The following is a 12,608-nucleotide window of genomic DNA, read 5'->3' as shown; positions in this document are numbered from 1 at the left end:
GCGAGGTTACTAAGCTACGTGAAAAGGGTCAGACTCGGACCCATTTGTCAAGTGGTTCGAGCCCTGTCACGAGCAAAGTGGCTCAAGCAGAGGGTTCAAGTCTACAAGCTGTGGCTAAGTCTTTGGCTAATATGATCAAAATATCAACTGCCTTGCCATATTCTGATGCTTCACTGTCTATGCTTATGGACTGCTTTTCTGCATGAAGAAGATATTAATATTTCTTAATGGTTTTTTTTGTGTGTAAGAAAAATAAAGTGTGACTAAATTTGGCTTGTGTACTAGCTAAGTAAAGTTTTTTTTGTTGATGTATATAGCTTGAAAAAAATATGAGATGATGTTGCAGATGTGAATAATTAATAAATGTCATGAAGGTTTTGTCAAGACTGAGTACAATTAAATAATAATGTTTGATAATATATAGAGGTGAAATAAGTTTATAATTATCGATAATATATGTTAATTTAAATTCATTGCTGATACTTTTAGTTTTTTTTTTATAATTTGGAGAGGGAGAAGCGTTTGTGGGAGGAAATGAACCCACGATCTAGCAGTTTGCTGCTCAACGCTTATACCATTTGAGTTAAAGCTCATTAGTAACGAAGAAAAATAAAGAAAACTATTTATTTGCTATAATTTTGATAATTTAAAATATAAATTTGAAAGAAAGAGGTCGAATTACTATAATAACAGTATTAAAACTCCAAGCACTATTGGTAAAATAATTCATAAAATAAAATATGAGCCACGAATAGATATTCTTATTCATGAAAACAAAGACAAAAATAGATGACAGCTGTGGGATTTGAACCCACGCCCTTTCGGACCAGAGCCTAAATCTGGCGCCTTAGACCACTCGGCCAAACTGTCTTATATAGTTTGAACAAAATTTATTAAGGTTGCAAATGTGCATAGTTAATAAATACCATGACTATTTTGCCATTTCATCATTATATTAAGAATAAGAAAATTTCTCAGGGATGTCAAATTAGGCTTGCAGACGGTGTTTGTGTTCATGTTGACTCATTACATAATTAGAGTCGATATGAATACGATCTATTTAATTAATAGTGTTAGAATTTTTTATCTTAACATATTATAAATTAACACGTAAGATAAACGGATAGTACAATTAAACGATTAACACGACTCATTTAATATTAAAATTTAAATCATATAAATATAATTTTAACATCAAATTAACACAATTAATTTTTATTTATATATTTATATAATTATATATTAGTTAGTTTTATTATTTATTTTATGAAGTTATAATTATTTTATTTATATTATTATAAATAATATAATTTATAAAAGGATTAGGCGGATTAGATAGATTCGTGAGTCAATCCTTAACACAATCCATTTATTTTGTATCATGAACGAGTTTACACGTTTTCGACATGAACCCGCTAAGTCTCAAAATGGATTCGCTATAAATTGTTAATCGAATCATTTTATTGTTTTATCGTATTATGACTCATTTTGACACCCCTAATTATTGGATCCATGGGGACATAAATAATTAAATAAAAACATTTGATTGATTTTAAATTAGTATTTTAACATTTTTAAAATATATTAGATAAGTATTTTTTTTCTCTCGACTTGATATGATTAAAGTTGAAATAAATTTATATCATTGATATAATGTACTAATTTAGATTCATCATTAATACTTTTTAGTTAATGTGACAATGAGAATAAAATAAGAGTAAATAAATCTAATACCCTAAGATTTCTAATAATCCACAGTTTTTTTTTCTTTCCGAAAATAAAACGACCTAGTTATTCACTTTTATCTTTTTTAATATTTTAATCATTTTGTTTGGATCTTTTATGCTAGTCAAAAGACTTAATTTTTGTAAAATTTAATGATTTAATAAAATTCAATATTTTTTAGAATATATTCATTTATATTTAATATTTTTAATTTTAAAAAAGTAATAAAAGTAGAAAACTAAAAAAATCAATAAAAGTATAACAAAAACATAAATTAATTTTTTTTGAATTCGTCAAATTTTATTAAATCGAATTTAAAACAGTTACATTTAGAAATTTGAAAAAATTTAAAAATTAAGTTCGATGACCTGACATGGAAGAAGCAGCAAACTGCCTGATTTGTAGATTAATTTATGAAAATATTTACTAAATTATCAATTGTTTTGATAATTAAATGTTGTTTTGGATCAACTTTTTCATCATCCTCAAACTGATTTTTGATATTACAAACTATAACCATGACATCTGATTTAACTACCACTTGATAAATTTTTGTTTAAAAAGGAAAAATAAACATTTCACAAAAAATTAAGATAACAAATCTTTCAAAAAAAAAAGACAACAATTTTAAAACAGGATAAAATTAGTCTTTCAACATAAACAAACAGAAAAAATATAATATTATAAAATAAATAAAATTAATATAGTCTATACCCCAATAAACCATTCCATCTTTATTGTTGAAAAATGTTCAATCTATTTTCGTTTGTTAATTCTCCAAAAAACACCCACCTTTTAGCCCTTTTTTATTTCGTCTCGATGTTATAAAATCGCTAATTGTATCCAAATTCACACATTTTGGTTTCAATTACACCTTAATTTTTAGTTTTGGACGATTTTATTATTTAAAAAATGAAAGCATTCAAAAACACTAAATCTCAGGATATAATATACTCCTTTCCACTCGAAAAAATTCAAACAAATCCCTCAATTTTAAAATCTTAATTAATTCAGAATTTTAATTAATCAAATTAAATTTTAATAAGTTTTATTAAATATATAATTAATTTTTGAATACTTTTTCATCAATTATATTAATTAAAAATTTTACTTTTCCTCGAGACGAACCTGATCTGAGTTTGTCTTGAGAAAGACGAACTAGTCGTCTTTCATGGAGAAAGACAAACTAGATCTGGTTCGTTTTCCTTAAAACGAACTCTAATCAATTTTTTTCCGAAGAAAACGAATGACCTCACATGCAGAGTCGGAGAAATGCGAAAGGGTCGAAGGAGGGCCTCAGTGATTTTTTATAATATAATTATATTTTATTTATATTAAATAAAAGATTGTTATTAATTTTAAATTTATGGGATAAGGAGTTTTTTCTAATTATAACATTAAGGGTTATTTAAAAAATATGTTAAAATATGAAGTATTGATTTGAATTTTTTCCAAATAAAAAAGAGGTCAATCTGATGTTTGACGGTGTAATTGAAACCCAAAAGTTTGGATTTGAGTATAATTGACAATTTTACAATGTCGGGATGAAATTGAAAATAGACTAAAAGATCGAGACTTTTTAAGTCTCCTTAGCTACTTCTATTTTTTTTTATCAAATTAAACAAGATAGAAAAAAAATGGTTGTCAATCGTAAAATTAAACTATTGACGACAATTAAAGTGAAAATATAAAAACTATTATAGACAACTAAGCTTTTTTTAGGACAAAAAGGACACGAATTTATATACTTACTTCTTTTGTTTTACAATATTATTAAGCCATGAAATTTCATAAAAATAAATTTTTATCTATACTTATATTAAAAACAAATTTACAAATTAAAATGAAATTTATTTAAAGACAATATGATAAAAATATCAATAAAAATAAAAATAAAAAACTATATTATTATGTCATATGTGAACATTGTAAGAGTAATTTTTACTTCTGAAATAATCATGAGGCCTATTTTGATATGCTTAACTTTTATGAGATGGGAAAAACTAATAGATATATTTGTTTGATATTATTTTAATAAATTAAAATATAAATTTGAAAGTAAATGGTCGAAGTACTATAATAACAGTTAATAAATATATTTGTTTGATATTATTTTAATAAATTAAAATATAAATTTCAAAGAAAATGGTCGAAGTACTATAATAATAGTTAAAAAACTTCAAGCACCATTGTTAAAATAAATTCATAAAAATATGAGCCACTATTTAGATATTCTTATTAATGAAGAAAGAAAACAAAAATAGTTGACAGCTGTGGGATTTGAACCCACGCCCTTTCGGACCAGAGCCTAAATCTGGCGCCTTAGACCACTCGGCCAAACTGTCTTACATGTATGAATTGTGCCCATGATATAATAAATATCGTTATTTAAATGACATTGATACATAATCTGGACAATTTAAAACAAAACCTAAGCAATAAAAATTGTTTTCTTAAATATGAAATTGCTTATTTTTATAATAATAATAAACTAATAAATATTTGTAATAACCAGTTTATAATTATTATTTATTTCTTTTATCTTTAATCTAATGACTTAATATAAATTTTTTATTAGCTTTTATACGTATAAATACTCTAATAATACAAATGATTTTGAGCTTAGCTAAAAAAAATATCTATTGGCAATCCAATGATCGAGTAGCCAACAGGAAAGTAACATCAAAACAGCAGACAAGGACACTGCATCGAGTCATCTCTGGAAATGAAATGTGGACGTCGTTTTGCTAAATAATTGTAATGCCAATCCACATAGGACATGACAGTGGTCTCTCTTTTCAACTTAAACTTGTAGCCATGTCATCTCCACCTTTTTCCTGTGTTACAAACTTATCACCACACTGTTCACCTTCAATGGCAGGCCGGTGGATAGAAGATGGAGATGTTTTTCTGTGATATGCGGATTTAATGGTTTCAAATTCATTTTCCTGAATTCAAAATGATTTAAATATCCTTATATATTTTTCTTGAATTTTCAATGTAAAGCGATATATTTAAACTATATCACACACTTTAAGTTCAATTCAACGCAAAACATTTAAGTTTCAAATCGATTATGATATTATTTAAAGATAATTACTATTATCCCTTTTAGAACGAAACAACAATCTCCCCCATGAATTTTAAAACATTATTATTTTTCTCGTCAATTAGGTTTTTTTTTTTAACAAAACCTCTAAACTGGGCAATAATTGGAAATAAAATGATAAAAATTCAAAAGCTGTAATCGCAAAAACACCATTTTCGAGGAGTATCAATTGTAGGTCCCTTTTCAATAAATTTAGCCCATGAACCACCCAAATTTCACACCTCCAATTTTGACAGAATTGCAAAAATGTCATACGCTACTTTGTGCTCCATTTTCTCTATGAAATCGAATTCTGCTTCCGCAACCGCATCATTCTCGCTAGTGTAGAAAATTTTGACCTCAGATTTGCAGCAGCATCATCATCAAAAAAATCACCATGAAAAGGAATTAAATGTTTGACGTTAAACACATCGGCCGTTTGGACATGGCTAGGCGATTTCAGACGGTAAGCATTGGGGTTGATTTTCTCGATGATCTCCACTGGCCTACTCTTCTTAGCAAACAACTTATCGTATTCACCAACCTATAACCGCTCTCGAGTCATAACAGCCCAGAAAAAATCACCCACCTCGTACTCAACAAAGCACCTCTTTCCATACGCAATTTTCTTGTAGTGCACGTTTACCTGTTGTAAGTTGGCTTGAGTTGTCTGATGAACTTCCTGCAAGCCACTCACAAAATTTGCCGCCTTCAACTGCACTTTGACATTGCTTGGTAATGGCATCAGTTACAACAAACCCTTGGGGGCAATCGAGCACACACCTGAAAACGAATGAATCCAGTACTCCTGTTGACAGTATGGTGACGAGCAAATTCTGCCGGGCATAATTTCTGATCCCAACTCTTCACATGTGCATCGACCAAACACCGTAGTAAATTGCCCAATGATTTGCTCACAACATCAGTCCGACCATCAGTTTGGGGATGATAGACACTACTGATATTCAGCTGCTTGTTCATCATCTTCCACAAGGTACGCCAAAAATGACTGAGGAACTGAGTATCTCTGTCCAACATGATAGACATGGACATCCCATGAAGACGGTACACCCCCCGAAAGAATAGTTATGCAAATGAAACAACATTTGTCGTTTTCTTGCATGGAATAAAGTGGATCATTTTAGAAAAACAATCAACAACAACATAGACAGAATCATATCCATACTGTGTACGCGATAGTCCCAAAATAAAATCCATGCTAACATCCACTCATGGCTACGACGTCACTTGAAACAGTATATAAAAACTCGCATTAGTTGCTGCCCCTTTTGAAACTTGGTGATAACAACACAAAGGAACAAACCCGAAATAGCATACAAACCGAGCATATCACGACGAGAAACCAATCCAACTAATCAACCAGAACGCATAATTAACAACAGGCGTAGAAGTAGTACCATCTCGGCCGCACCAAACACCATATATACCATCTCGGTCACCGAACGCCATACGTAAAGGTACCATCTCGGCCGAACCGAACACCATATATACCATCTCGGTCACCGAACGCCACACGTAAAGGTACCATCTCGGCCATACCGAGAACCAGGCATACCATCTCGGTTCCATCCGAGTTTACCCTCAACAAGACACAACGACAAACTTGTCAGAACGTACCCTGACATTCTAGACAACATCTGCACAGACAAAGAGAACAAAATCAGGTCTGTCGGCCCAGACAAAGAGGAACAACACACATAGTATAAAAGGCTATGAAAAAGAAGGTAAAAAGGTTAATTCTCTTTCTCTCTCTAAACTTTTAACCTCTTTTCACTTCTTATTCTTTCTCTCACAAAAACAGTTACTAACTAGACCGTCGGAGTGGTTTGCCGGAATCCCCTTCCGGCACCCTTCTCACGGTTGTTTTGTACCTTGTAGGTACGGCCTTGAAGTATTCGTCGGAGCTAGCTACGATTCAAGATCACTAGTTATCATTTGGCGCCGTCTGTGGGAAAGAAAATAAGAAAGTTTCCCCCTTTCTATCCTTTTGGATACTAATAGGATGAGCAGAGTAGAAGGAGATGATCCCGCGGTCGGGGACAATAATACGCAAAGCAGTAGAACGGGAGAAGGGCTCAACGCTCCGCCAAGAAGAGCTACCGGAGAAAGCTCATTTTGCCCGGTCAATACATCGATGGCAGGTATTCACCCAAGCCCTATGTCAGGGGTTACCACTCACTACCCATGGGGAATGCCATCGTCGGGTAACATCCCTCCAACATCATACTCCACCCCTACGCACCAAACCACTCAAAATTTTTTAAGACCGGGTGTAACCCCCATCAACCTCGCATTCACCCCAAGCACCACCCCCACACCCAGACAAACCACCACAGAAGTCCAAAATCCTACGCCAGCACAAATCCAAGAATACATCGAGTTTCATACTCGGCAGCTAGCTTTCCTTCAGCAGGTACAACAAGCCCATACTCGGCAAACAGCCCCAACTGCAACTCAGGATAACACTACCACCCCACCATACATACCGACCGCACCACCTTACCCACAGGAATTTTACCAAGGCCAAAAAACAACTGAGGAAGCAAACCGCGAGAAAAATCCACGAGAACAAAACCCAGAGCCGGCACAAACCGGACATAAAACTCCAGAGGGACACAAAAAGACACCAAAACGGGTGGAGATCGAGGAGAGTGTGCACAGCTCGGGTGCTGATTCACCAAAGAAAAAGAACCTGGAGCAAGAAATCACCGAAAGAGTCAGAACCGAGATGGAAAAATTTAGAAGGAAAGAGCCGCGAAACACAAGCTTCCTGAACATCGGAAACCCACTATCGGCCGAAATACGAGAAGAACCCTTCCCTCTAAACTACAAAACACCACAGTTAGACGATTACAATGGAACAGGAGACCCGATCACACACTTGAGTTGTTTCCAAGTGGTCATGATGGTACAATGTTTGTCCGAGGCGGCCGTCTGCAAACTCTTCCCAACTACACTAAAAGGACCAGCTGCCATCTGGTATCAAAGCCTTAAAGAAGGCTCTATTCGAAGCTTCGACGAGCTGGCAAGAGCTTTCCGAACACATTTCGCCCCAAGCATACAACGGAAGAAAAAGTCCAGTGATTTAAAACTTTGCTACCAGAAACCAGGAGAAAGTCTGCAGAGTTATATCGGCCGATTCAATGCAGAAGCGGTCGAAGTGGGAAATTTAAATGATGATACTGTGATAGATGCAATGAAAGACAACACAACAATGATGGCATTCCGAGATAACCTGATAACAAACCCAGTACAAACTTACTCCCAACTTATGGACCGAGCTTGGAACTATATAAATTTAGACGAAGAGCAACGGCGAAAAGCCGCACAAACTACAGCACCGTTCCGCACACCGAGGCCCAACTTCGATCAGAGTACCAGGAACGACAGATTCGGACCAAGAAACCAGCAACAAGCCGGTCCACAGCGAGCAGACCAACATCGACCAGTAAAAGTGGAAGACCAAGCTTTCATTCCACTCAATACACCGAGATCACACATCTTGATGTGGATACAAAATAACAACGAGCCAGTGAGATACCCACCAAAGCTACAATATGAGGGAGACAGGAAAAAATATTGTCAGTTCCATGACGGCCATGGCCATGTCACCGACGAGTGCGGAAGTCTGAAAAAAGAAATCGACCGTTTGGTACAAGTCGGTCGACTAAAAGACTTTGTGGCACAAAGCAAAAATTACAACTCAGGAGGAAGAAACCAGAGGGATAACAATGGAAAAAGAGAGGAAGCACCGCCACCAAAGAGACAAAACGTGTCAGGAATAATTAACACCATAGCAGGTGGAATGACGGACCCAGAATACAAGCGAGGAAGACGCAAAAGGCAGAAGACGGTGATGAACATATCAGTGGCTAAAGCTATACCCGAAGTAAAGTTCGGCCCAGCTGACGGTGAAGGAATAGACTGTCCCCACCAGGATCCGCTGGTAATCTCGGGTTTGATAGAAAATTTTTGGGTGATGAGACAGCTGGTAGACGAAGGAAGCTCAGTCAACCTCATCACAAAACAGGCATATCTCGGAATCGGCTGCTCAATACTGAATCTTAAACCAGTCAAAACCCCCTTAGTTGGCCTAGGGGGAACACCGGTACAAGCCGAAGGAGTAGCAGAATTAACGGTAGAGCTGGGGAAAGAAAACGGATCCACAGAAGGAGGCCTGGTCGGTATCACTAAGAAATTTAAAACACTGTTCATGGTTGTTGATATGCCGCTTGCTTACAACGTCATACTCGGCAGACCTATGTTGTATAGCACGGGAGCTGTCACATGCATTAAATACTTGTGCATGAAAATACCAACCGAGGAAGGAGTGGTAACAGTCAGGGGAAGGCAGGACATAGCCAAGCAGTGCTACTTGGTATCGATGAAAGCGGTATCAGAAACACTAGCCATTGAAACAATGGAGATACCAGACTCGGATGAAGGAAAGCTCGAACCACACGGAAAGATAGAAAGAGTTAGTCTGGAAGGTATAACACCAAGATCGGTCCAGATAGGCGCAGAACTACCTAAACCAGTAAAGCAGGAGATAACCGACATGCTGATCAGAAACGAAGTTGAATTCGTCAATACACCAGGCGAGATAGAAGGAGTCGACCCGGCCATAATATCACATAAACTCAATGTCGACCCAAAACACAAACCAGTCAAACAAAAGAAAAGAGCCTTCGCAATAGACAGACAGATCGCCATCAGAGCCGAGGTGGACAAACTGCTAGCAGCAGGCTTCATCAGAAGAGTATATTACCCGGAGTGGCTATCTAATGTCGTGCTCATAAAAAAGCCGAACGAAAAGTGGAGACTGTGCATAGATTTCACAGATCTAAACCGAGCATGCCCAAAGGACAGCTACCCCTTGCCAAACATTGACCAGTTGGTCGACTCAACCAGCGGCTACGAAGTCTACTCGTTCATAGACGCAGCCCAAGGATACCACCAAATCCCAATGCACAAAGATGATGAAGAAAAAACTAGCTTTGTTACCGACAACGGCACATACTGCTACAAACAAATGCCATTCGGACTAAAAAATGCAGGGGCAACATATCAACGTCTAATGAATTTCGTGTTCAAAGACCAGATCGGTCGCAATATGGAAGTTTATGTAGACGACATCATCGTCAAGTCCAAAAAAGTAGAAGATCATGCGAGAGACTTGGAAGAAGTCTTTACAAAGCTAAAAAAATACAAACTCAAGCTAAATCCGGACAAGTGCGCATTCGGAGTCCCAGCAGGAAAATTCCTAGGATATCTCATCTCCAAGAAGGGTATCGAGGTAAACCCGGAAAAAACAAAAGCAATTCTAGATATGAAGGCGCCAAAATCAGCTAAAGAAGTTCAGAAGCTAAATGGAAGAATCACGGCCCTCGGTCGATTTGTGTCCAACTCGGCCAAAAGATGTCTCCCATTCTTTAAAACATTGAGAAATGTGAAAAAATTCGAGTGGACCGAGGAATGTCAACAATCTTTCGAAGAACTCAAGAAATTCCTAAGTTCACCACCATTGCTCGGAAGGCCGGAAACCGGAGAAGTATTATACCTGTACTTAAGTGTCACTAATGAAACAGTGGCATCGGTACTGGTGAAGGAGGAATTGACCGAGCAAAAGCCGGTATATTACACAAGCAAGGTGTTAAAAGGTCCCGAGATCCGATACAGTAAATTGAGAAGTTCGCACTCGCATTGGTTTTAACAGTGGAAAAGCTAAAAAGATACTTTCAAGCTCACACTGTTATAGTCCGAACAAACCAACCCCTACGAAAGGCACTGGCAAGACCGGAAACATCAGGACGGCTAATCAACTGGTCAGTCATGATAGGATCGTACGACATCAAATACGAGCCGCGAACAGCAATGAAAGCCCAGATCTTAGCCGACTTTGTAGCCGAAACAACAACACACGACCAACCCACCGAAATAGACAAGGGTCTTTTTAGCTGGACACTGCAGGTCGATGGGGCATCAAATATAACCGGAGCCGGAGCAGGCATAATACTAAGAGGACCACACAAAATCAAAATGCAACACTCGATCCACCTAAATTTCCCAGCAACCAACAATGCAGCAGAGTATGAGGCTTTGATAAATGGATTAAGGATGGCAACAGTAGTCAAGACGGAATACGTCAAAATCCAGAGTGACTCTCAGCTAGTGGTTAATCAGGTACTTGGGTCATACGAGGTGAAAGACCCGGAAATGAAAAAATACGTAGACCGAGTGAAAGAGCTACTTACAAAAATTACCGAAGAAGGCGGGAAATGGGAGTTGGAGCAAATCCCCAGAGAAGAAAACACAGAAGCAGACACACTAGCAAAAGCAGGGGCATCCAGAGAGATAATGCCGAGCATACCGTGCTCAGTTCAAAACTTCAGCAGTATCCAAAATCCCGAAGTCACATTCCTCATAAACCCTTTAGACCAGTGGATGGAACACATCATTTCATACATCGAGAATGGGAGTCTGCCCGAGGATAACAAAGCAGCAAAGAAAGTAAAACGCCGAGCACCACACTTCTCATACAGAGACGGGACTCTGTACAAAAAATCCTTCTCACACCCCTGGTCCAGATGCCTCACAGTGGAAGAAGGGAAATATGTATTGGCTGAGATACACGAAGGTATATGTGGGAGTCACATCTCGCATCTAGCTCTCTGTCGAAAAGCTGTTTTACAAGGTTACTACTGGCCGACACTGGCACAAGACGCAGCAAATCTGGTACAAAAATGCGAAAAATATCAATACCACCAAAACGTCCACCATCAGCCAACAGCGGAACAAAACCCAATAGTAAGCCCTTGGCCATTTAGCATGTGGGGAATAGACATTGTCGGGCCTTTTCCAACGGCAAGTGGACAGCGAAAATTCCTGATAGTAGCAGTTGACCACTTCTCAAAATGGATAGAAGCCGAAGCTGTGTCCACCATAACAGAAGCGCGAGTTCGAAGCTTCGTCCGAAGAGAAATAATCTGTCGTTTCGGGATTCCAAAAACCATCATAACCGACAATGGGAAGCAATTCGACAACAAAAACTTCAGAGAATTGTGCATGGAAAAAGGAATTGACTTAAGGTTCACTTCGGTCACCCACCCACAAAGCAACGGAATGACAGAGGTCACCAATCGGACCATTGTTAATGGCCTGAAAAAACGCCTCGACGAAGCTAAAGGTCGATGGGCCGACGAGCTACATAACGTACTATGGTCATACAGAACCACCCCAAAAGCCGGCACAGGAAGAACACCATACAGTTTGACCTATGGGTGCGAAGCAATGGTGCCAGTCGAAATTGGCATGCCCACCATCAGAGTACAATACTTCGACGAACAGCAAAACGAAGAAAACACCAAAATTTGCCTCGATCTGCTAGAAGAAAGAAGAGATCAAGCATTAATGCACATCGAAGCATACAAACAAAGGATGGCAACATATCATAACAAACGAGTCAAACCCTTAACGTTCGAAGTAGGCGACCTGGTACTACGACGAGCCGATATAGCAAGAGGCAACGCAGGCATTTCCAAGCTCGGAGCTAACTGGGAAGGGCCTTATCAAGTAAAGAAAGTAGGAAAAGGCGGAGCCTACCACTTAACCTACATGTCCGGAAGAGACCTACCAAGAACCTGGAATGCCAGAGTTCTCAAAAGATTCTACCAGTAGACAACATTCAGGTTATTGAGTCTGTCAGGGGTTTTTTCACTTGCATTTTAGTCAAAGACGGTTGTAGGCAAAAATGCAAGTTTTTCCCCTATTAATA

General features: G+C 37.4%; 2 non-coding genes across 2 annotated transcripts; both read right to left on the bottom strand.

Moving 5' to 3' along the window:
• Window positions 1-790: 790 nt before the first annotated feature.
• TRNAL-UAG (transfer RNA leucine (anticodon UAG)) lies at window positions 791-870 on the bottom strand. The gene has a single exon. It is a non-coding gene; the product is annotated as a tRNA-Leu (tRNA).
• A 3,120-nt stretch (window positions 871-3,990) lies between these two features.
• Window positions 3,991-4,070, bottom strand: TRNAL-UAG (transfer RNA leucine (anticodon UAG)). The gene has a single exon. It is a non-coding gene; the product is annotated as a tRNA-Leu (tRNA).
• Window positions 4,071-12,608: the final 8,538 nt, after the last annotated feature.

The sequence above is a fragment of the Mercurialis annua genome, linkage group LG5 (assembly GCF_937616625.2).
Source record: "Mercurialis annua linkage group LG5, ddMerAnnu1.2, whole genome shotgun sequence".
In the NCBI taxonomy this organism is placed as follows: domain Eukaryota; kingdom Viridiplantae; phylum Streptophyta; class Magnoliopsida; order Malpighiales; family Euphorbiaceae; genus Mercurialis; species Mercurialis annua.
The sequence above is the reverse complement of the archived record's forward strand: the minus strand, read 5'-3'. Positions and strand labels throughout refer to the sequence as shown.